This window comes from Chionomys nivalis, chromosome 1 (assembly GCF_950005125.1).
Source record: "Chionomys nivalis chromosome 1, mChiNiv1.1, whole genome shotgun sequence".
Classification (NCBI taxonomy): Eukaryota; Metazoa; Chordata; class Mammalia; order Rodentia; family Cricetidae; genus Chionomys; species Chionomys nivalis.
The window spans coordinates 129,638,072-129,660,466 of record NC_080086.1 but is presented as its reverse complement, the minus strand read 5'-3'; positions in this window follow the sequence as shown (position 1 = coordinate 129,660,466).

Below are 22,395 nucleotides of genomic sequence, written 5' to 3'. Positions count from 1 at the left end.
AGCCATTTTAGGGTTGGCAAGAGCCTTGACTCTAGAGGGGTTCCCAGTGGTTCAGAGAGATGTACCCAACTAGGTCCTTGGGCAGCTGAGGAGAAGATTTGTTTCTTAATAACACCCACTGAGTATGATTTATAAAGTGTGTGTGAGAGAGAGACAGACAGGTGGACACACAGAGAGAATATGTGTACAGGAGGGCCATAAGCACACAAATACAAGGCAATGTCTGATGTTGGGCATTCTTCTTCGTTATTCTCCATACTGGCTTTTTAACAGAGACTCTCACTGAACATGAAACTCACCAATTCATCTAGGTTTGAGATAGAAAACTCATGGAATCTTCCAGCCTCCTCTTCTTCATCATTGAATTACAGGTACCCATGGCTGTATACAATTTTTATTTGGGTGCAGGGATTCAAATTCATATTCTTGTACTAACCTCAAGAACGCTTTGCCAACTGAGCAATTGCCCCTCCTTCTAAGGAAGTAATTTCTACATCTCATGTTTCTCTTCTACTCAGTAAAACTGATACAAGAATACTTTCTAAGCTATATTACATATTAGGTTACACAAAGTACACCAAAGAAGTGATAAAGATTAACCTCTGGCTTGTAGTATATCATCAGTCCATGTTTCAAAGGTAAATTTGATAATTGCAGTGAAAAATGAAGTGCAGATAAAAATGGCTTTGTTTACTTGTTTGTTTTAATTTGGTACTGAAAAATTATGACTATTTTGTTTTAGTTTGAGATAGAGTCATAACTGGCTTCCCAGGCTGGTTTGAATTCAAGACCCTCTTGTCTCAGCCTCCAAGGTATTGGAGTTATAAGTGTGCGCAAACACCCCACTCTGTAATATTAAGCTTCTCAAGAATGGCTTCACTATTATTTTAATAAAAAACAAGCTAAAGTCATTTATATTGATATAAATTAGAGATATAATTTCTTATGTAGGTAGACACCTATAGTGCGATTTTTGGTTCATACTTTCTACAGTTAATAAATTTGAAATAGTTTAGGTATGAAAAGCATTTTATCTAAATCAAGTGAGAAAGAAATTTAATCATAGGAAGGCTGTTTATCATTTCATCTGCTTCCCTCCTTACATACAGTGAGGTGTTGGAAGGAACCTCTAAACACAATGCTATTTGTGCAATTGAAACTGACAATATTTTTCTTCCGCTTAGTAAACGGTTTTGACCACAGTGCTTTTCACCAGGAAAAGTCATCCAAAATGTTCACTGTTTAGTAAGATTACAATATGTTTGCAGAAATACTTACTGTATTTAATATAATTGCTTATAAATAGCAACCAAGGGCTTGACTTTCACCTGTTCCATCTCCGTGCTGTTGGTCACCAACTACATTTGAGTGCTATAGTAGGAGGACCATCTCTGAAGCCCCTTTGTAGGGATCTTTGGTACCTGTTTATTATATACAGTGCAATTTGTAGCTGTGTTGTCCTGCTTTATTCTCCAGCAGCACTTTAAGCCAAATCAGTCAATACCACAGCTTGACCTAAAACCCTTGATTACCCAGTGTGAGATGATGATTTTAACACCATCTCAGCAATAACTCTCTGCAGACTATAATTCCAGTACTAGCTATATTGGTTCTGAGAACAAAGATGGATCCCTTGCAGATTCCAAATTGATTCTTGTACATTACAACATCCTGAGACCTTTTTTATCAGCCCTAAATAGAGGAGAAAATCCAAGAACTGGATTTTCATGGTTATTAAAATAAAGATTTATTCTGGTAGATTTTTGCTGGAATAATGAAGAGGAATCCATCCTCTAGGAACACATTTAATTGATAATTTTGATTACCATCAGAGGAATGGCACTGACTTCTAGATGGTCAGCAGAAGCTAATCCACAAACTATCTACTAAGAGATTTGCTTCATGCATCAATTCTCATCTTGCCTGTTGGTCTGTTCCTCTTTTTCTCAGTACAGATACGTTTTCTTCACCCAGCTCCACACAGCACTGAATTATAAATCTTATAGTCACCTTCAGTAAACTAAGAGAACCTGCCTTGAGTTTTCTAAAATTCTGAGTCCACCATCACACATGGATAAATATTATAGAGAAAAGCTTGTTCTGATAACTTACATTGAGTCTATAGATGTGTTTATATTGAAACATGACATACCCATATGAACTGCTGCAGGTGTAGGGGCATGCTGATGTGTTCCTTGAGAAGTGAAAGAAAACAATCACTTTTTGTCATTTTTCGTGTCTCAATTATTGTGTCTTCAACCCACTGGAGCTACATCACAGACGCACAGATGACAAAATAAGAGCATCAAGACTATAAAGAAAGGATCATCTTATCCAGCAAGACTTCAGCTTGACCTGTTTATTGCTCATGCCCCAATGAAGAGGGGAGAGTAGCAGCTGAGTCTATAATTACTCAGACTTATCTGTGGCGCTCCGAACTACAGCACTATCAGGATGCCCCAATCAGCTTCCACATCCTGATTTAATGATTTACTGGAGTTTCTTCTACACGTGCCTTCTCCTCTGGATCTCACGTTATCATTTATCATTAGCTCACAGGGTGATAGACGGTAGCCCAGCAGAAGTGTACATATAATCTCTGTTCATCTAACTTTTTTTTTTCTTCTTTGTTCCCGTGGTAAGAGAAATCATTGAGATCCATGCCAATGAAATCTGAGGAAATACTTGCATAGAAAAATTCAAGAGAAAATATTCCTCAAAAAATTAGGTGCATGATGTTAGTGTCAAGACATACGCACGAGACTAGAAGGATACACTTGCGTATCCTTCATGCAGAGGGCATAATGCAGAAGTAGATTTAGTTTCCCATACATCTCAGTACAGATTTAAATACATATTCTAAGAGCACTTGCCAAAAATCTCAGTACCTAACCTTTAAAGCACAGCTATGCTAGTTTATTGTCCTTCACCTATAGATGTTTTTTTCTTTTAATGAGTAAACAGACATCTAATTCAATTGGTAGGACCAGTCTTACTTTACAGAAGTTTAAAACTATAGAAAATTCAGGTAGGGTCCAAAGCTCTCCCCAATAGAGGCAGGCTGTTTCTCTCCTTCTCTTGCCACAATCAGTGTGATACAGTACAGCAGATTCATCAGTCTACCTCTTAGATTCACTCCTCTGTTTTCAAAACGGTATTTGTTTTCCATGGACTCAATGTACAACCATGCCATATTAAAAAGCTTAACATTTCAGAATTATTAAACCATAATGGGTTAAAATTGACTAATTTATACAAAAATTGATTATTGGATTTATACATCTTAAAACAAACTTTTAACTAAGAATTTTAAGTCACATTTAAACAAACATATGGCCTGAAATGGTGGTGAGTGACCAAAGAAAGAATTATAACACATCCTGCAATGTTACTATATTTCAAGTTAGTAAGAGATTAATCTAAATTAATTCAATGACTTATCATACTATAAGCTTGCTTAATTATTTATTTGTACACTTGCTTATTAACATAATGTTAGAGTTTTCATGTGTTGTGTCCCATGCCTGTAATAACAGAACCCAGGAAGTGAACACGTGAAGATAGCAGATCCAAGGCTACTCCAAACTTCACTCCCTAGAGCTTCCCAAAGAAAACTACTTTGGGATTCCAGAGTATTTAAATGCTCCTCAAAATAATATTGCTTCTAAATTCAAAAGTTAAGGTTCTTCATCCCCCCAAAATCCAATGGGGCAAATAGACTATGAGACCTGAGTTGTTAATTATTAGTTTTTATTCTGTCTGACACTACAAACGGAACAATGGAAATTAAAACTCAATTTTCATTTAATAAATTGGAAAACACATCTAAAGTTTATATTCAATTTATACATGCTGGAATTTTTATAGATATTTCCTTTTGAGTAACTTTATAGATGAAAAATATTTTTGTTAATATGTAAAATATTTCTTCTCTTTATGTTCCTTCTCCAACCATTATCCATTTGTTTTTATCTTTCTTTTAAATCTGTTTTTGATGATTGATATTTAATCTTGCTATAATTATTTATTAATATTTTTTCTTATTGTTTTGATGTTAACCTTCTATTCTTTTAAATAATGCTACTAAGGGATTACAATGATCCTTGATTTTTATTTTCTTCCATATCAGGTTATTTTTGACATCAGATTTATAATTAACCAGGACAATCAAAATATTTTATCTCTTTAAAAAAATCCCTAATTAATGTTCTTGTTAGTAAATGTGAAAGCATAAACAATCAAATCTACAAATATAAGTCATATATAATGTAGCCCCTTTTCTCTAAAAATCATAACAAAAGACATAATTGAAAGGTTCTGAATTCTTCTCCATAGGGATTTTAAGTAATATGAAGCACCTATCTTACCACCTGTCACACAATATAAAGTACAAACTACTTAGTTTGTTCTATAATCCTCATGTCATTTTAATGGTTTGCAAGTCAGTCTCCCTCTGTAACTCAGAGTACCTTGAACCATGATCCACCTGCATCAGTGCTCTCAGCAAAAGGATTATAGTTTTCATGAGAAATTCTGAACAGGTCCAGATGATGCCGAAATATATTTGTGAGGCACAAGGGGTCTGATTGGGTCTGTTATAAAGGAACTCAGAGCTCAGGAAACTCAAATTTTCTATAATAGAAAATAGGTAAGTTTTCTGTCATTTTCAGGTCCTCAGCGTGCTTTATTTTGATCACTTTGGAATGATGTAATGGAATTGCTTGTCCATTTCACTCACTTATTGTAACCCTTTTCCAAAATAAAAATATATCTAAACTTGTATTATGACATTATTGTCACACATTAATGCTTATGAATATATATGTACATTATATATAAAGTTGATATAGAAATTCACTAATCTTAAAATATTTTTAATTACAGTTAACAAGCTTTATTTTGAGTATAATGATGATTATATATTTGCTATATATCTTAATGATAATCAATTTATTGGAGAAAAAATATTTTGATTATCTCAGTTAATGGAAAATATTCGTTAATATATTAAGAGCAGGAGAAATTTTTTTAATGATGTGGATTTAAATGAAAGAGCAGTTTTATACTTGATATAATATTTTTCAATAGAAATTTTTGCTTTTCTTCAATATCAGTAAAAAAAGATACATGTGACATAGTATTGCAAATCCTGTTTAATAGCAAGGGAAAATAAATAAGCAAATAAATAAATAAATAAAAGATTACAAAATTCAAATGTTGCAACCAATGAGTTAAAAATTGAGAATGCTGGGGCTGGAGAGATGGCTCAGAGGTTAAGAGCCCTGGCTGATCTTCCAGAGGTCCTGAGTTCAATACCCAGCACCCACATGGTGGTTCACAACCATCTATAATGAGATCTGGTGCCCTCTTCTGGCCTGCAGGTACATATAAAAAAAAAAACTGAGAATGCTGTGAGTAGCTTGAATATATGACACATTCATAAAGGTCAATATCACTTGTTATCAACAATAACCAGCCAATCTGTGTATTTTGGCGAAACTGTGTTTGTTTTAGATTCTGGTTTACAAGTGTCCAGAGTCAGGAAAACTTGTTCATGTTCTGTTACAAAAAGTTGGAGTTCTTTCTATCAGGGTGTTTACTCTGTAACATCCCTAATTACTCTCAACCCCCACCCCCCCCACACACACACTGTATGTCCAGACATCATCTGGATCTTTTAACATTCTTGCATTGAAACAATAGCTCAGCCGGTAGTGGTGGCGCACGCCGGTAGGATTTGCTGAAGGAGGCAGAGGCAGGAGGATCACGAGTTCGAGGCCAGCCTGGGCTACACATTCTTTGCCGGGCGATGGTGGCGCACGCCTTTAATCCCAGCACTCGGGAGGCAGAGGCAGGCGGATCTCTGTGAGTTTGAGACCAGCCTGGTCTACAGAGCTAGTTCCAGGACAGGCTCCAAAACCACAGAGAAACCCTGTCTCGAAAAACCAAAAAAAAAAAAGAAAAAAAAAAAGAAACAATAGCTCAAAGAACCAGTGTAATCATACCAATATCCTAGATAGTGCAGTTGCTGTGGTTAACCACTTGTCCTTTATTTCTGAAACAAAAGTTATATAGCTTCTGCTGTGATTCATGGAAATGGCATTCCATTTCTGGGTCATGGCAAATATGTGACCACTCATACACATGCGCACACATGCATGTGCACATGCTCTCTCTCACACGCACACAAATATACATATAAACACACACACAGAGACAGAGAGAGACACAGAGAGAGTCAGAGAGGCAGAGACAATGACAGAGTACTCCTTGAGTCTTTATGTCTTATAATCTGGTTTTCCTTCCTGTTCACTGTGAGTTTTCTGTGTATAGATGTGTTATAATCAGCTAACCTCCTGCCAGCACAACTTAATTGATGGATGCAATGTCTACCCTGCCATATATCTTCCTGGAACCACAACTAATCACAAGTAATACCAAGCCCTTCATTCCTTTGGCTACGTTTGCTTGGTATTTTACCATGGCAATGAGAAACTTACTATGAGAGCTAAAATGTTGTAATATACCCATCCAGTATTTAGAAACAATGTTCAAATGAACATTATTGGGAAAAGTTTCATAGCTTAAGCTTGGTACATGTAGGTGGACGAGTGTGAAAGCTCATGATATACTAGATTATCACCTGATGAAAATACTTAGAGGAGAGAAAGAATATAATTAAAACATGTATAAATTTAAAAATTATTTTAAGTAATGGAATATATACATACATACATATATCATACACATATATAAAAGAAAAGTCTTCCAATAAGATTTAAACTTAATATTATCTGTTTTGGGAATCTGAAATTTGAGTTGGCTCTTTCACTGGTGGTTATCATTTCAAAGATTGACAGCACATAGATGTGGTGTAATTGGCTCTGCCTCATGCTTCATCCTTTTCTTATGATTCTTGCTTGTAAGTATCCTGTGCATTTCCTACTCCATATGTCTATTTTCAACTGATGTTCCTGGGTCCTTTATCTGCTTAGCATCTCTATTTCTCTGTCTCTGTCTCTGTCTCTGTCTCTCTCTCTCTTTCTCTTTCTCTTTCTCTGTCTCTCATAGCTTCTCCTCCATGCAGCTGGTCATCCTGAAACTCACTAAATTTACAGAAATTCACCTGCCTGTGCTTTGAGTGTTGGGATTAAAGGCATGTTCCACCATGCCTGGTATTCTTTTCTTCTGGATGGTAATGTTCTATACACAGATCAATAAGTTTCTAGAGCCATATTAATGTTTTTAAATGATGTTAGAAAAGCTTTTGCCCTGGTATAGGTCATATAATTTAACACATTGTTTTTGTATGCTAAATAGTTCTAAAAGGCTAACTAATTTGGTTTCAATTATATCATGTATTGAAATGTTAGAGTAAAAGTCATAAGTTTGTAGATTGAGTACATGTTAAAATGCATTTTAAAATTAAACAATAACTTTAAATTCACATTTGTCAATCTAAACCATATAAGAAGTTAATAAAACTTGGTTGACTTAAAACATCTCTAATTTCTTTTTAAAGCACATAGAGTCTCAGTCAGTTTATTAGACCTTAGTATATTGGAATGCTAGAGCCAGGATATTTTATTAATATAGAATGAATGAAAAAATAATATATTTTAGCTACTTCTTGGTGAGGAGCATACAAAATGTCAAATCCTGTCCACATTTTAAAAATGAGTTTTCCCTCTAGTCCACATGTAAGTCCATGTCAGTTTGCTGAAGGATAACGAGCGGATTCACTCCAAAGAGTGTGTCTGACATCTCTGAGATTAACATGAAACTTGGTAAATTGATATTGTAGAACCCAGTGAAAGATTAGAATTTAAATGGCAGCCCTCAAACTTTACTGCTGACTTTGCAATTTGGAAATAACATTTGTCACGTTATTAGAAAGTGATTGCTTTTTCAGAGACAGATGGTATGCCATGCAAGGTTGTGATCATTAACCCACAATGCTGATTATATTGATTGTTTGCTCAAACATGAGATCTCGTCATAATGTCATTATATAATTTCATCTGAAGCTCTCCTGCTTGGTGCTTTAAGTATCTTTAATCTTAAAAAAAAAGACTGAAAACAATACTATAGGATAAATGCTGTACTAAAAAAGTATGTTTCTATGTGCCTTAGTGTGTGCATATCATACATGTGTACAGGTCTCATAGACGCTAGAAAATGATACTGGGTGCCCTGACATACACAAGAGCAATAAGTAGGCTAAACCACTGATCTATCTCTCCAGCCTGGGAATTGCTTTACTTTAGTATAGAAAATGTAGTTTCTCAAGTTTACTCAAATTATCATGGTTCTTTGATTCCGTTTTAATAACTACATGTTAATGTAATGGGGAGCAAATGCCTTACTCATAAGATAGATTATCCATGCATAAGAGAAATTTACACAACGTAATCCAACATTATTTTCAACAAATGGCACCAAGACAAATAGACAGTCACAGAGACAGTGACACCACAGCTTCACCGATTCACAGATATGACACAAAGTATTTATTCAATAAGGAAAACATATATAACTTGAAGTGTATGAATTTAATTTAATCAAAAATTTAAAATTGAATAGCTTCAGAGAATAAAATCAAGAATTATAAATGGTAATCCATATAATGAAATATAAATATTTGAAAATTATATGTCTGACACAGAAATTAAATTTGCAGTATATAGAGAAATGCACAGCCCTTAAAAAGAAAAAAAATAAACTGAAAAACCAGTGCATTCTCTAGGGAATTTATGATTTTTCATAACTCACATAAAAATGTAAGAATAATTATGTAAACATAAATGTAAACATAAATTTAAAGAAAGGAAACCACAGGTAGTACATAGGCTATGACTCCAATTATGAAATACATAAAAATCAGGCCAACTTGATTTACATCTTAGAAGTCAGGACAGTAGAAGCCAGTGAAACATAACTAATTATTCTTATCAATAAAAAATTGGGAGTCAGATATCAGGGTAAGAACCTGAAAAATCAGAGAAGCAGGGAAGTATCCACCGGTAACTTCCTACCTCTTCCTTCCCTTCCTCCAAAACGGCCAAGATGCTTTCTCAGTCCTGCCTCACTACATCCTGTCTCCTATCTGTCCTCAATCCTCCAATCCTTTGTGGTTAATTTGTTTTCTTCCTCCAGTGGCTAGCTCTGAGCTCTGACTCCAAGCAAGCTTTATTTGTCTGAACACAATCAAAATATCATACAATGAACCATTTGTTGTTTTAGAAATCTATAATACCACCATTGGGGAGGTAAGAGCTGAAAGTGTAACAGGAAAGCAGTTTGTTTGTCCCAGCTGCCCAGAACCAAAATAATCACACAGAAATTGTATCAGTTAAATCACTGCTTGGCCCATTAGCTCTAGCTTCTTATTGACTAAGTCTTACATCCTAATTTAACCCATTTCTATTAATCTGTGTATTGCCACGTGGTAGTAGCTCACCAGCAAATTACGTCTATCTCTTGTAATGGATCAATGGCATCTCCTACTCTGCCCTTTTTCATTCCAGCATTCAGTTCTGTCTCCCTGCCTACCAAAGTTCTGCCCTATCAACAGGCCAAGACAGTTTCTTTATTCGTTATTGGAAATCACCGCACACAGAGGGGCCTCCCACATCAAGAAAGGTCACATATTTAAGTATTGTTTGATGAACATGGAGAGCCCCTGCCTGAAAACATCAACAGAAGACAAAAAAATCCAGTATAGTTGGTGATTCAAAAGCTTAAAGTCTTTTCAGGAAGCTTCTAAGAGATAAGTAGTGTGTTCTTGATACTTGTGTTTTTATAGAGATATTCAACTTATAAAAATTTGTAGAGCTATTACATATTTATAATAAATCTATGCAGCTGTATGGTTATATGCATTAATAAAAGACACTACAAATTGATGCTAATGCGTGTTTTATGAGTTAAATTTACTTTAAGATGCATCCATACATAGAGCAATGCACTTTTCATTCTGCTTGTCTGGATTACATTACTGCATTTCTGCTTTCTGAAATGTGAATGTTATTTTTCAGAAAGGATAGATGTTTCACTTAAATGAATAGAGAAAAGTGTGGTAAGGCAGAAGTGAAATTGGAGGGGAAAATTGGTGACAGAATTAGAAGTGTTTTAATAATGTTATTTGTGTTTAAAGTGGATTGCATCTTTGTCTCCAGACCTTATCCTTTTTGTGACTTGTTAATTTTTATTCTTTACTATTTTAGGAATACAACATCCAGGAAAACGAAGGGATTATATATTGTTCATTGTTAGAACTTCACTTATTTTATGAGCAATATGTAATATGATACAGAACATGAGAATACAGTGAAACCCATTATCACGTATGTTGCCAAAAATTAGTTTTATCTATTTTATGTTTGTCCAAATGAGGTCTAAATGTCTCCTCTGCATTCTTTATTTCATGTGCCAATTTTTTACAATGAGTCTCAAATAATACACTATTAAGGGAATCCAAAACAGCAGTGTATCTTAGACCCAATTGGATTCTTTGCTTTACAGACTAGGAGTGAATTTTCACCATTATGACTATGCCGCTGACTCAGCTTGAGGAAGATGCAATAGAGTCGAGGAACATTTTCAGCTGACATCTATTATTCAAATAAGAAAATGGAAGGATTGGTAGCATAATGCACACCCATCCTCTGTTGAATGTCAGGGATTTGCCTATCATTTCACATAAGGTTCCCCTAAAGTTTCATTCCATTTTGGGGGGACATTTCTTAGTCTGAACTTTGAGTTTCTACTCAAATACAGTGGTGATCTATAATTACCCATTAACAAATATATTTACATGTGTTTGAATCTAACAATCTTTACTAGTAGATTTTAATTAAATTGTTTATTTTTCTGTCTTATAAATCTGTGTTCCGTTCTATGCATGTAACAAAGAAAAGGATTGAGGCATTACAGAATCCTGTTGATAGCTGGAATTCTATTTTGTTTCTCATTGTATTTATAAAAAAAATACTAAAATATTGAAAGTTTATTTTAATCCCTACCCTACTGGTAACAGTTTCGGTATCACGGGTTGTTCTCTTTGTGTTGGGAGGCATGTGAACTAATTTTGGACCAATACATAAGTGTTTGTCCAACAGGTTTCCAGATGAGGCAAAGCCCATGAAGACAGTCTCACTCGTCAAGGATCAATGGACAACACAGAATATACACAGGGCCCATACAGCCTGCACACTCTCTTTTCATTTGTAATATTGATGGTTCGCTTGGCAGTTTTAGTGTAATTTTATCATTCACGGATGGGACAGATGTGATCATTCCAAGAAAGCCCATTTTTTTTTTCTCAAATAATTTCCTCTGAAATTTTTTGGGAGCTGATGCTTCTCTGTTTCTTGTCTGGGCAGGCCAATTGTCATTCCAGACCTTGGGAGCTGTTCTGACTCAGTGCTGACAGAATTGGAGGTAGATCATCCCTATTTTTGTAAATGTGCTTTTTTAAGTTTTGAATGGTGTTATTCTTGAAAATGTGTGCCTATGTTTACCATCTTTTAGCTTTGTAAAGAGAGGATGTACCTGGCCTAATATTTGACAAAACTAGCAAAATGATAAGCTTTGTTTTTGTTTAAAGATGTCTTTATGTAAAAGTTGGGGGAAAGCAAGCTTGACATATTGTTTTTTCCAGAGGTTAACATTGGAGAGTGGAACAAAACTTATTTGTTAGTATGGAAAATGTGCTTAAGCATTTTTGTTGTATAAATAAAAATGTCTGGAACTATTCAAGACCTGCTGCTTGTATGAAACTCATCTGGTGGTTGGCCAATTCATTTCTTCACACTGAAGCTCCTTTTCTGTCCCATGACTTGAAATCAGACTGAGGTTGGACCATGCCAACTTTGAAATCCATATGCTATAACAGAAAAACATATTTGAAAGCCAGGTCATTGTTCTGGGCATTTAAACTTTGGGTTCAAACACATGAAATTTGATTGTCTCATAGATCTTGTTGATGGACAAGGCAGCCGAGATCAAAGAATCTCTTCTATTTAGGGTTTTCTTTGTATTTGCTTGAGCTTGATTTTAATCTTTATAATATGTTAAAATCTTCTGACCTCTTAGTTCTTGTATTTACCATAAGCCATGACTTCTATCAGTTACATAAACACCCAGGCATCCTAATTATTAGAAATAAGACAAATGATTTCTTTATGATTTTATTGGTTTGAGAACAACAAATTTGAGATGTGTTTGATACTGTTTGATGATTTATTTTCAGTATGATTCATTAGTTACACTTGAAAGGAGAAATATTTTTACAGTCTTCTTGGAACAGCTGCAGCATATCAAAATGTCTAAAAAGATATTTTAATCACAACTGATTTTATTATACTCATAAGAGAAGATGCTAGAAACAGAGAAAATAATTTGAAATATTTAATTAAAACTTTTAATTGGAAAGAAAGACAAAAGTTACACAATCCTTTATTTATTAATTTAGGGTTCACAGGTTGCCAGGTGTAGATTTTAGAGTTTTCCCTTTATCTCTTGAATTTGTTCTTGACACAATAAAATCTATCATTTTACTTCTTGGGGCTTTAGTTTGCTTGTTTGAATTTTGAGACCTGGGCGTTGAGATGTTATTTTTACCATTTAATCATGACCATATATACAAGAGTAGTTTTTACTTGGATACCTTGGTCATTACACAATTTTTATTCACATTTTTATTTTGTGCGTGTCTTTGAATGGGTGGGTGGGTGGGTACCACTCTTTTAATGTGGAGGTTGGAGAACAACCTGTCAGAAGTCAATCTTCCTCAACTCTGTGAGTCTCCAGTATCAAACTCAGGTTGACAGGCTTGGTGACTAATGGCTTGATGGTTGGCCCATACTGCAATCCCAGCACTGATCCTGGGGGAAGGGCTTTTTAAAGAATGCCCATCTTATAAGAGTACAAACTATACATAGTATTGCAAACACAGAGAGATAAACATGTTCTGGAGAGTTGGAGTCAGAAACTCAACTGGTTCACAGTGAGTCTAGATTCTCCTTTCCTAAGGTATTTACTTTTATAATGTTACTACATTACAAGTATTTACTTTTATATTGTTACTACACAGAGAATCTCTGTTACACAGAAGTTTATCCCAGGAATGCCTTGTCCACTTGTAGAGTATGACCTCTGGACTCTTCATGCTCATATAATGTAAACAGTATAGCTTAGATTTTGAGCTTGGTTTCTGTGGTCATACAAACCATGTAAGTGATATCCTTTGTGCAAAAAGGAAGGAAATCATTATTGTCTCTTAATTAACTCTGTTTCTAAAACTTGATGTTCATGTAACTTCTTCAGTTTATTTCTTGACATTGTTCAAAAGTTATTTATCTTAAAATTCAGTGCCAAACATTGAAAGAAAGTGGCATTCAATAATTGGTTGAGTGGTTCAAAACAATTTAGCCATACTCTGAGGATGTTAAATCAGCAAGCTAACTAAAGAACATTATGGGTTTATTAAACTTAATCCCTAATAATTCAACCAAATGCACATTACCGAGAAGATCTCAGGGTATCCCAGACATAGGGTTCATTTGATACTCAGAGATATTTGGAAACCTTTATGATCATAAAGCAAATGATGTGTGTGTGGTGAATATGTGCGGGTTAGAGGAAGCAGTTGTGGGGTTAGTTCTCTTCTTCCATCCTTTTAAGTGGGCTCTGAGGACTGGCCTCAGGTCACCAGGCTTGCATGACAAACCTTCATCAATCAAGATTTGTGCTGGGCTTCTGCTCAACACTTTTCATGACAGTAGATTCTCACACACACACACACACACATGCACGCATGCGCACACTCACACACTCACACAACCAGCTACATTGAAATATAAATTTATAGAAAGCAGGTACTTAATCTACAGCCCATGAAGAAGGAGGTTTCTATTTGCTGCTTGCCCTCTTATTTCTCTCTTTTAATGTTTAGATGTTGGGATTGAGAAGGGTTAGAGTGTTTGCTGTTCAAGCATGAGGACTGAATTCTGTAAAGAGCCAGATATGGCTACATGCACCTGTAACACCAGAACTGGGGAAAAGATTCAAAAACAGGTTGATCCTGATAGCTGGAGAAGTGAATGGGCTTTAAGTTCGGCAAGATTCTGTCTTAAAGCCATGGGATAGAGAGCCATAAATAGGAGTATTGAATATTCTGCTGTTGGCATATGAGTATACATATACCTATGTGCATATGCATGTGCATGTGTATGTGCATATATGTGTATAAATGTATGACACTATCTGAAGGTATGCCTCTCTTTCCAACACAGAGATGGCCTGCCTGAATTCCACTTTTATTTTGCTGCATTACCCCTATCCCATGACTTTCACTGGGTGAAGCTAAAAAGTATAAAATTACCCAAAGTTTGTGCTGTAGAAGGACCAAAGGCACTTACTCAGTTTGGAAGAATGTCAGAGATGTTTGCTTTTGAAAATTTAATGTCATGTAGCAAGAGATTTCCATCTATTTTTCTGTTCAAAAGTTCATGGGCTTTTGCCAATCATCTTATCTATCTTTGGAAATAACATGCAAGTGTTTCCATTTGTTTTTCAATTAATTCCTCTCCATCACTATACTCTCAGCAAAATTCTACAGCAAATATGTTCTTTAAAAATCAAATCTGGATAAAACTTCGTTCAGAGTTTTCTAGGTTCTCCCAGGGATTGTGGATGGTGAGATGTGGTTTTGAAATTTAATTGGATTTTGTTCCAATGTGATAATGCCATGCTTCCAATTTCTGGGGATTTCAATAGTGAGTGAAATAAACATATTTTGTGAACTGAAAAAGTTTACTGATAATCAACTTTTATAACTAAGTTTCAATCAGCACCTCAAATAGAGGAAAGCATTGCTACAGTTTTCATGTACGAGTCTGTTTATGTTATATAGTTTACCATATAAATCATGTATTTATAAAGCCACAGAAAATTTATGTATGTGCTCAATATTGATTTGTCATAATAGCTATTACATTGATCTTATAAAATCAATTTCATATAATCCTTTGAAGATTCAATAATGAAAATTTGGTTGCTAAAATGCATACTTGATCTGACAATGTTAATAACATTTGTTCATCATTATCAACATTCTTGTTAATAATTACTTATGTGTAAATCCTAAATAAAGGCTTTTTTGTTGTTGTTTGTATTTCCCAACATTTGAGCATGGTACTGGGGGAAAGCTTTCCAGATTGCATGGTCAATTTTATCCTGACTGTCTATCTTTGTTTGGGTTATCATTGCTGTGATGAAACACTATGACCAAAAGCAACATGGGAAGGAAAGGGTTTATTTTACTCCCAGTTTCATATATAACATTTCATCACAAAAAGCATGATGGCAGCAACTCACAAAAAGGGGGATCCAAGCCTGGTGGTGGTGGCACATGCCTTTAATCCCAGCACTCGGGAGGCAGAGGCAGGCGGATTTCTGTGAGTTCGAGGCCAGCCTGGTCTAGAAAAGCTAGTTCCAGGAGAGGAACCAAAAGCTATGGAAAATCAAAGAAAAAAGGGGGGGATCCAAAAGGCATGAACTAATGCAGAGGCCATGAAAAGGTCCTGTTTACCTGCTTGCTCTTCATGGCTTGCTCAGCCTGCTTTCATACAGAACCAAGGACCACCAGTCCAGGAGTGACCCCACCCACACGAGGCTGGGTCCTCCTTTCTGAGGACTCCAGCTTGCATCAAGTCAACATAAAACTGTCCAGTACATTATGTCTTGCACAATGTTCATTTGCCACTTCCTAATCCATGCTGAATAGCTTTTACCTGTGACTAGCCCTGATTCTCAATTCAGAACAATGGATTATTTCTTACTCTGGCATAGCAATACAAAGTTGTGTTCCCTACACTGCAGGTGATGTCATTGCCAACCCCTGACTGCCCTCTCCTAGTATGTTTTTCTATATGCTGCTGTTCCTTAGTCATACCCATCACTGTGTCTAGTGACTTGATAGAATTTTAGGAGAAAATAAAATAGAAGAAGTTATGGAAATTGATTTGGGAAAGGGCAGCCTCATCAGTTTTCCAGTCGTATCCAGATGTACATGAATTATAGGTTAGGCTTGAGCAGAGGCATCTGCTATTGTTTCAAGAGAACCATTAACCAATTTAATGGCATACAATGTTATATTATACACTACATAGATAAATAATGGTCTTTAACAGGCTTATTTGAAATTATTTTCAGTGCCTTGCACAGTATACTGACCATACGTGATAAATAAACCTTTGCTGAGTGATTTAATGAAGGTCTTTTTGAAACTGCTAATAACAATTCAGCAATGTACCTACACAAGTAGGCATCATTCATATGTTTATTCAAGACACATTAGCTAAGGACACATTTTATGTCAATTGCTGTACATAGATCATACTATTGAACATCATTATGCTTTAGTAAGTACGAGTGCCCCTCAAAGTCACACACTGAGCAGAGTCTGAAGATGGGATGCTACTCCTAATCTTCCCTATATTTTCTTCCATCACATATCTCGTAGTAAGGTATAAAAAACAGAATAATAAAACTGTGGAGAATGAAAATAGATAAGAGAACATATATGCAGTTATTCCTAGGTACAAACTAGGAGTTTTGTGTTATTTACATTATTAGCAATCACAATAATATTCAGCAATAGGCATCCGTGTTTCTATGATACAGATGCAAAAAATCATATCAGAGGCTCAGAATAAAAGTGACTTGTAAAAGTACATTTTATTTCCTGGCTGTCTTGCTTCAAATGAATATGCTTAAGTATTGGAATAAAACAAATACTATAAATAGCTATCTATCAGTATAAATGGAGGGTAAATTCTTTTTGCAAATGAGTTTTCATAATGATTCATGAATAAAGAGAGAGTTCACAATGTAGCTGTATGAATGCTGTATATAGATGGGTTAAGAGAAACTATTCAAGTTGTCTTTAATAAATTTGAGAAAAGGTTTTTGGGGGTAGGTGAGTAGGAGAACTTAGACTATGGAATTATTTGTTGAATAAACATCTCTGGGAGGGAAACTGGCCAATGTGGGTACAAAATCTTATGAAAGATGCTTTACATTTATGGCACTTCATTAATAGTTTTAATAAATAATGAGTAGGTTTTTTGACCTCTGTTTGGCAAGTACTATAAAGACATCTTTGCTAAACCTATTTTTTATGAAGTAAGGAGTTCATTTTATGACCTCTCAGGAGCCTTAAGACTTGGAAAGCCTGAAGGTCAATAAGGAAGAAGCATGTAACTGGCCCAGAAGTCACAGGACAGAAAGACATGTGGCCAGGCTGGCCAAAGTCTCTCTGCTATTAGTACAACAGAAGTCAGAAGCAGTAAGAATGGAAGGGAAACCTGCAAAGGAAAAACCCAGGAAGTGAGGCAAAAAGGCTGGTGTGGGATTCCATTCTGCATGCCATTAATGTTTTATTACCATTGGGTAATAAAGAAACTGCTTTGGCCTGTGGCAGGGCAGAATATAGCAAATTGGGAAAACCATCAGAATTCAGGGTAACGAAGGAAGAGCAAGGCATGTGCCTTGTAGCCCCCTAAGAATCAAGATGTGAGGTAACAAACCATGAGCCTTGTGGTAAAATATAAAATAATTTAATTTAAAACATAAGAGCTAGTTAGGAATATATCTAAGCTGATGGCTAAAATGTGCTGTAATTAATATAGTTTCTGTGTGATTATTCGGGTCTGGATGGCCGGGGAAGGAAAACAGCCTCCATTTACAAGAGGCAGGTTGGGGGAGGTGTCAGCTAAAAGACAAGAGAGTCTGGGGCAGAGAAAAGCCAGAAAAAACAGAAATAACACAAAACACATGATCACTATTGAAGGAGGAATATGTTTGGTAGAAAAGAGGACATCAAAAGACTCACAAAACTATCAAAGTAGGATTGGGGTTCAACCAAAAGTTAAAGCCATTCTTAATGTATGGGACAAAGAAACGAAATGCCCTGATATATAGAGTGAAGGATATATGCAGATACCAGCTAATAGTGACCTCGAAAACCTGCATCCTGAAGTCTTCCCAAATTCTATTCTCTTTAGTAGACCTTCTCCACTCTTTCACAACTCTGCTACCAACCACTGTGGTTGATCTGCTTAACCTCAATGCCAATACTCTGATTTTGTTGCTGCTGTTGTTGCTTTTCTGTGTTAATGCTCTGACTACTTGTGAGTTTTTTCCTAGATTCAGTCTTAGATCCTAGACATTTCAAATAAAAAAACCAACAAAACAAAACTCCTCTAAAATGATAAATAATAAAGAAAAATGCTCTAAGCTAAGAAGAAAATGAATACACAATGTCACTTGTAATTATTTTATACAAGGAATTTGAGTAGAACCAAAGTGAATGAATAGAAAATTGGAATGCAGGAAGTGAGCAAACCTCTAATGCTTTAAGAGGTTTAAAAGACGGTATGAATCTATAGCACTCTTTTATGAAAATGTATGCATTGAAGCTCATATTCTTCCCTCCACTGACGTAACAGAATGTCATCTGTGTTTAATGAGAGAGGTTCAGATATTTCTTGTAACTATTTTTCTAATATGCAGCCTTAAGGTGAATGCAAGAAGAATAAAGCAAGGAACTTTGACAAAGGACTTAATTTCAACATCTTTGTAATGAGTATCTCTAACTTAAGCTCACATTAAAATCGAGGAAAGCATATTTTTCTACATAAAAAATACTTCACTGTAAAAGTTAGAAGCAAGGAAAATATAGCAGTAATTTTCCTCAGCAATGGACTGATATTACATGATTATCTTACAACTCCACAACTTTGGAATTAATCACTGCAGCCATTTGAATATTACTGAGCTACATGAAGTATAATATTTTAAAGGCTATTTCAAGTTTTTAGTGCTGAAAATATTTCATTTCTGTGTTACTTACATGTAGATAATATGACTCTACTAATCTCTACCTGTAGCAGGAAAGTGTTTGAGAAGGCCTCCCATAAGGGTATTTCTTTAAAGATAATGAAAAAGGTCATTTTTTTTCTGAGATTCCTCATGTTTTTATTAGATTGAACATTTTATAAAAATGATACCAGTAATGCCATCTTTTAAATTCCCACAAATTAACAAGCAGCATTGTTTAACTGATAAAGTCCTGAATGCAAGTGAGAATTAACTTTTAAGGTGCACAAAATTTGGTTCAGTATTAATTTCCTTTGAATGTATGCAACAGTTCTCTTTTAGGATATGTGTAGTACTGTATTGTAAAGTCCCCTAACATACAATCTTAGTACTGGTTTATACCATATTTATCCATCTTTGGCCCATTGTTTTAATAATAACTATTCTGCAGCTTTTATCACATGACTTATAATTAATAATGTTGTAAGATATTCACGTATGATGGAAGATAACATCCAGATGAATAGTCATACCTGGAACAGGTAGACAAGCCCAGAAAGTATAGTCATGCCAAGTAATTTTAACAAGGAACACACTGAAACAAAATCTGAATATCTATTATAGCTTTAAGATAGCAGAAGGCAGCATCATACGTTTCCCTCAGCTAAGAATCTATGTCATCATGTCCTAAAGAGAAATATAATAAGAACCTCTATTGAAATACAACCTCAAAAAATTCCCCTATTTCTCAACTAGATCACTGTCTTCAAAGGCATAAACTCAGGGTTGTGGAGGTCAAGAGCACTGGCTATTCTTCCAGTGGATGCAAGTTTGGATGCCAGCACCCATGTGATAGCTCACAGCCTTGAGTAACTTCAGTTCCAGGAGATCTAATGCCCTCTTCTGCCATGCATAAATACCAGGCAAAAACATGGTTCATAAACTTATATGAAGGTAAAATAAACATATAAATAAATTACTTTTAAAAAATCTGAATTCTCTCTCTCTCCCTAATACATTCTCCTAATTATCATTGCTAAAGGTTGAACAGACTATCCATATATACATATATTCACACATATGTATATATAGTCTACACATATATATGTGTATATATATATATATATATATATATATATATAGAGAGAGAGAGAGAGAGAGAGAGAGACAAAATAACATATTTTCCCTACATGAGACCTCGCTCAACCACCCCACTATCAATTCAAGATCACTCTATGATTAGAGACAATTTTGGAAACTTACAGACATATTTTAACAAATCTTATTATACAATTTCTCTTTTAAATGTTTTTCTATATCTCCTCTGTTAATATTTGTAACCATGCAATTTATCTTCACCCAACTTTCCTAGAAACATTATTATTATTATCATCATTATTAATTCTATTATTGTTTGAGTTTGCTTTATTTTCTATCCTCACTTCTCTGCTCCTTTGAATTCAAAACCTCTTTGAATTGTTCTTTTCACTGTTCAACCACAGGGTGATTGCTAAGGAATAGCAGATCACCTGTCATGAAACTCAGACCCAGTCTCTAGACGTCCCTAGTTACTATGACAAATTTACATCATTTGCATTACATCTTTATCTTGATATACAAATCCAGGCTGGTCCTATTTAGCTTTGTATCCTCAGTCATGTCTTTTTTCACATTTTCTTTGCTACTTATGTGGTTTAGAATTGTTTCGTACGGATATAGAGACAGAGACCCACACTGGAGCACTGGATTGAGCTTCCAAGGTCCAAATGAGGAGCAGAAGGAAAGAGAACACGAGCAAGGAAGTCAGGACTGCGAGGGGTGCGCCCACCCACTGTGATGGTGGAAATGATCTAATGGGAGCTCACCAAGGCCAGTTGGACTGGGACTGATGGAGCATGTGATCAAACCGGACTCTCTGAACATGGCTGACAATGAGTGCTGACTGAGAATCCAAGGACAATGGCACTAGATTTTGATTCTATTCCATGTACTGGCTTTGTAGGAACCTAGTCTGTTTGGATCCTCACCTTCCTAGACCTGGATGGAGGGGGAGGATCTTGGACTTACGGCAGGGCAGGGAACCCTGGCTGCTCTTTGGACTGGAGAGGGAGGGGGAGGGGGAATGCGGGCAGGGGGAGAGAAATGGGAGGAGGTGAAAATTTGTAATAATAATAATAAAAAAAAAGAAAAAAGAAATGTTTCATACAAAATAAGGAGAGAATATCTTCGCTGGTTAGATGCAATCATACCATAAACTTCCTTTCCAAACATGTAGGAAAAGAGATAACCCTCTGATTTATTGAAAATTACATTGGGAAGATTTCCATTAAAATCTTTCCAAAGTTCTTTGATATGCATTTCTCTGATGGCTGAGGATGTTGAACATTTCCTTCAGTTCTTTCAGCCATTTTAGATTCCTCTGTTGAGAGTTCTATGTTTATGTCTGTACTCCATTTTTTATTGGATTATTTGTTCTTTGGATGACCAATTTCTTCAGTTCATTATATATTTTGGAGATCAGCTCTCTGTCCAATGTGTAGTTGGCAAAGATCTTTTCCCATTCTGTAGGCTGCCATTTTGTCTTGTTGACTGTGCCCTTTGCTTTATAGAAACTTTTCAGTTTCAGGAGGTCCCATTTATTAATTGTTTCTCTCAGTATCTGTGCTACTGGGGTTATATTTAAGAAGTGGTCGCCTGTATACCAAAGGATGCTCAACTGTGTCACAAGGACATGTGCTCAACTATGTTCATATCAGCATTGTTTGTCAAAGCCTGAACCTGAAAACAACCTAAATGCCCCTTGACCAAATAATGAATAAGGAAAATGTGGTATATTTGCACAATTGAGTACTCGACAGCACAGAAAAAAAAAATGACATCTTGAAATTTGCAACCAAATGGATGGATCTAGAAACCATCATATTTAGTGAGGTAACCCAGAACCAGAAAGATAAATATCATATGTACTCACTCATAAGTGGCTTTTAGATGGAAAGCAAAGAAAACCAGCCTAACATTCACAATTCCAGGGAACCTAGACAACAATGAGGACCCTAAGAGAGAAATACATGTATCTAATCTACATGACAAGTAGAAAAACACAAGATCTCCTGAGCAATTTGGGAGCATGAGGATCACGGGGGAGGGTTGAAGGGGAGAAGAGGGGAAGGGAGAGGAACAGAGAAAAATGTATACCTCAATAAAATCAATTTAAAAAATCTTTCCAAAGCACCCCGGAGTTCCTTCAGGGAGAGAGCCATAGTGGCCAGTTATATTGTGGTCTGACCCTGCCATCACTCCATTTTCTCTGTCATGTTATGTCTGGTAGTGTGGGCACATATTTCCTTTTACTGGAAGGGGTTTTTCTCTTTCATCTTTGCCATTTTTCAACATAGGAAGCCTGCATGGAATCAACTTAGGCCCTGTGCATGTATGTAACAGTTGTATAGCTTGGTCTGTTTGTAAGTCTCCTAGCAGTGATATCAGGGCCTGTCCCTGGCATACTTGTCT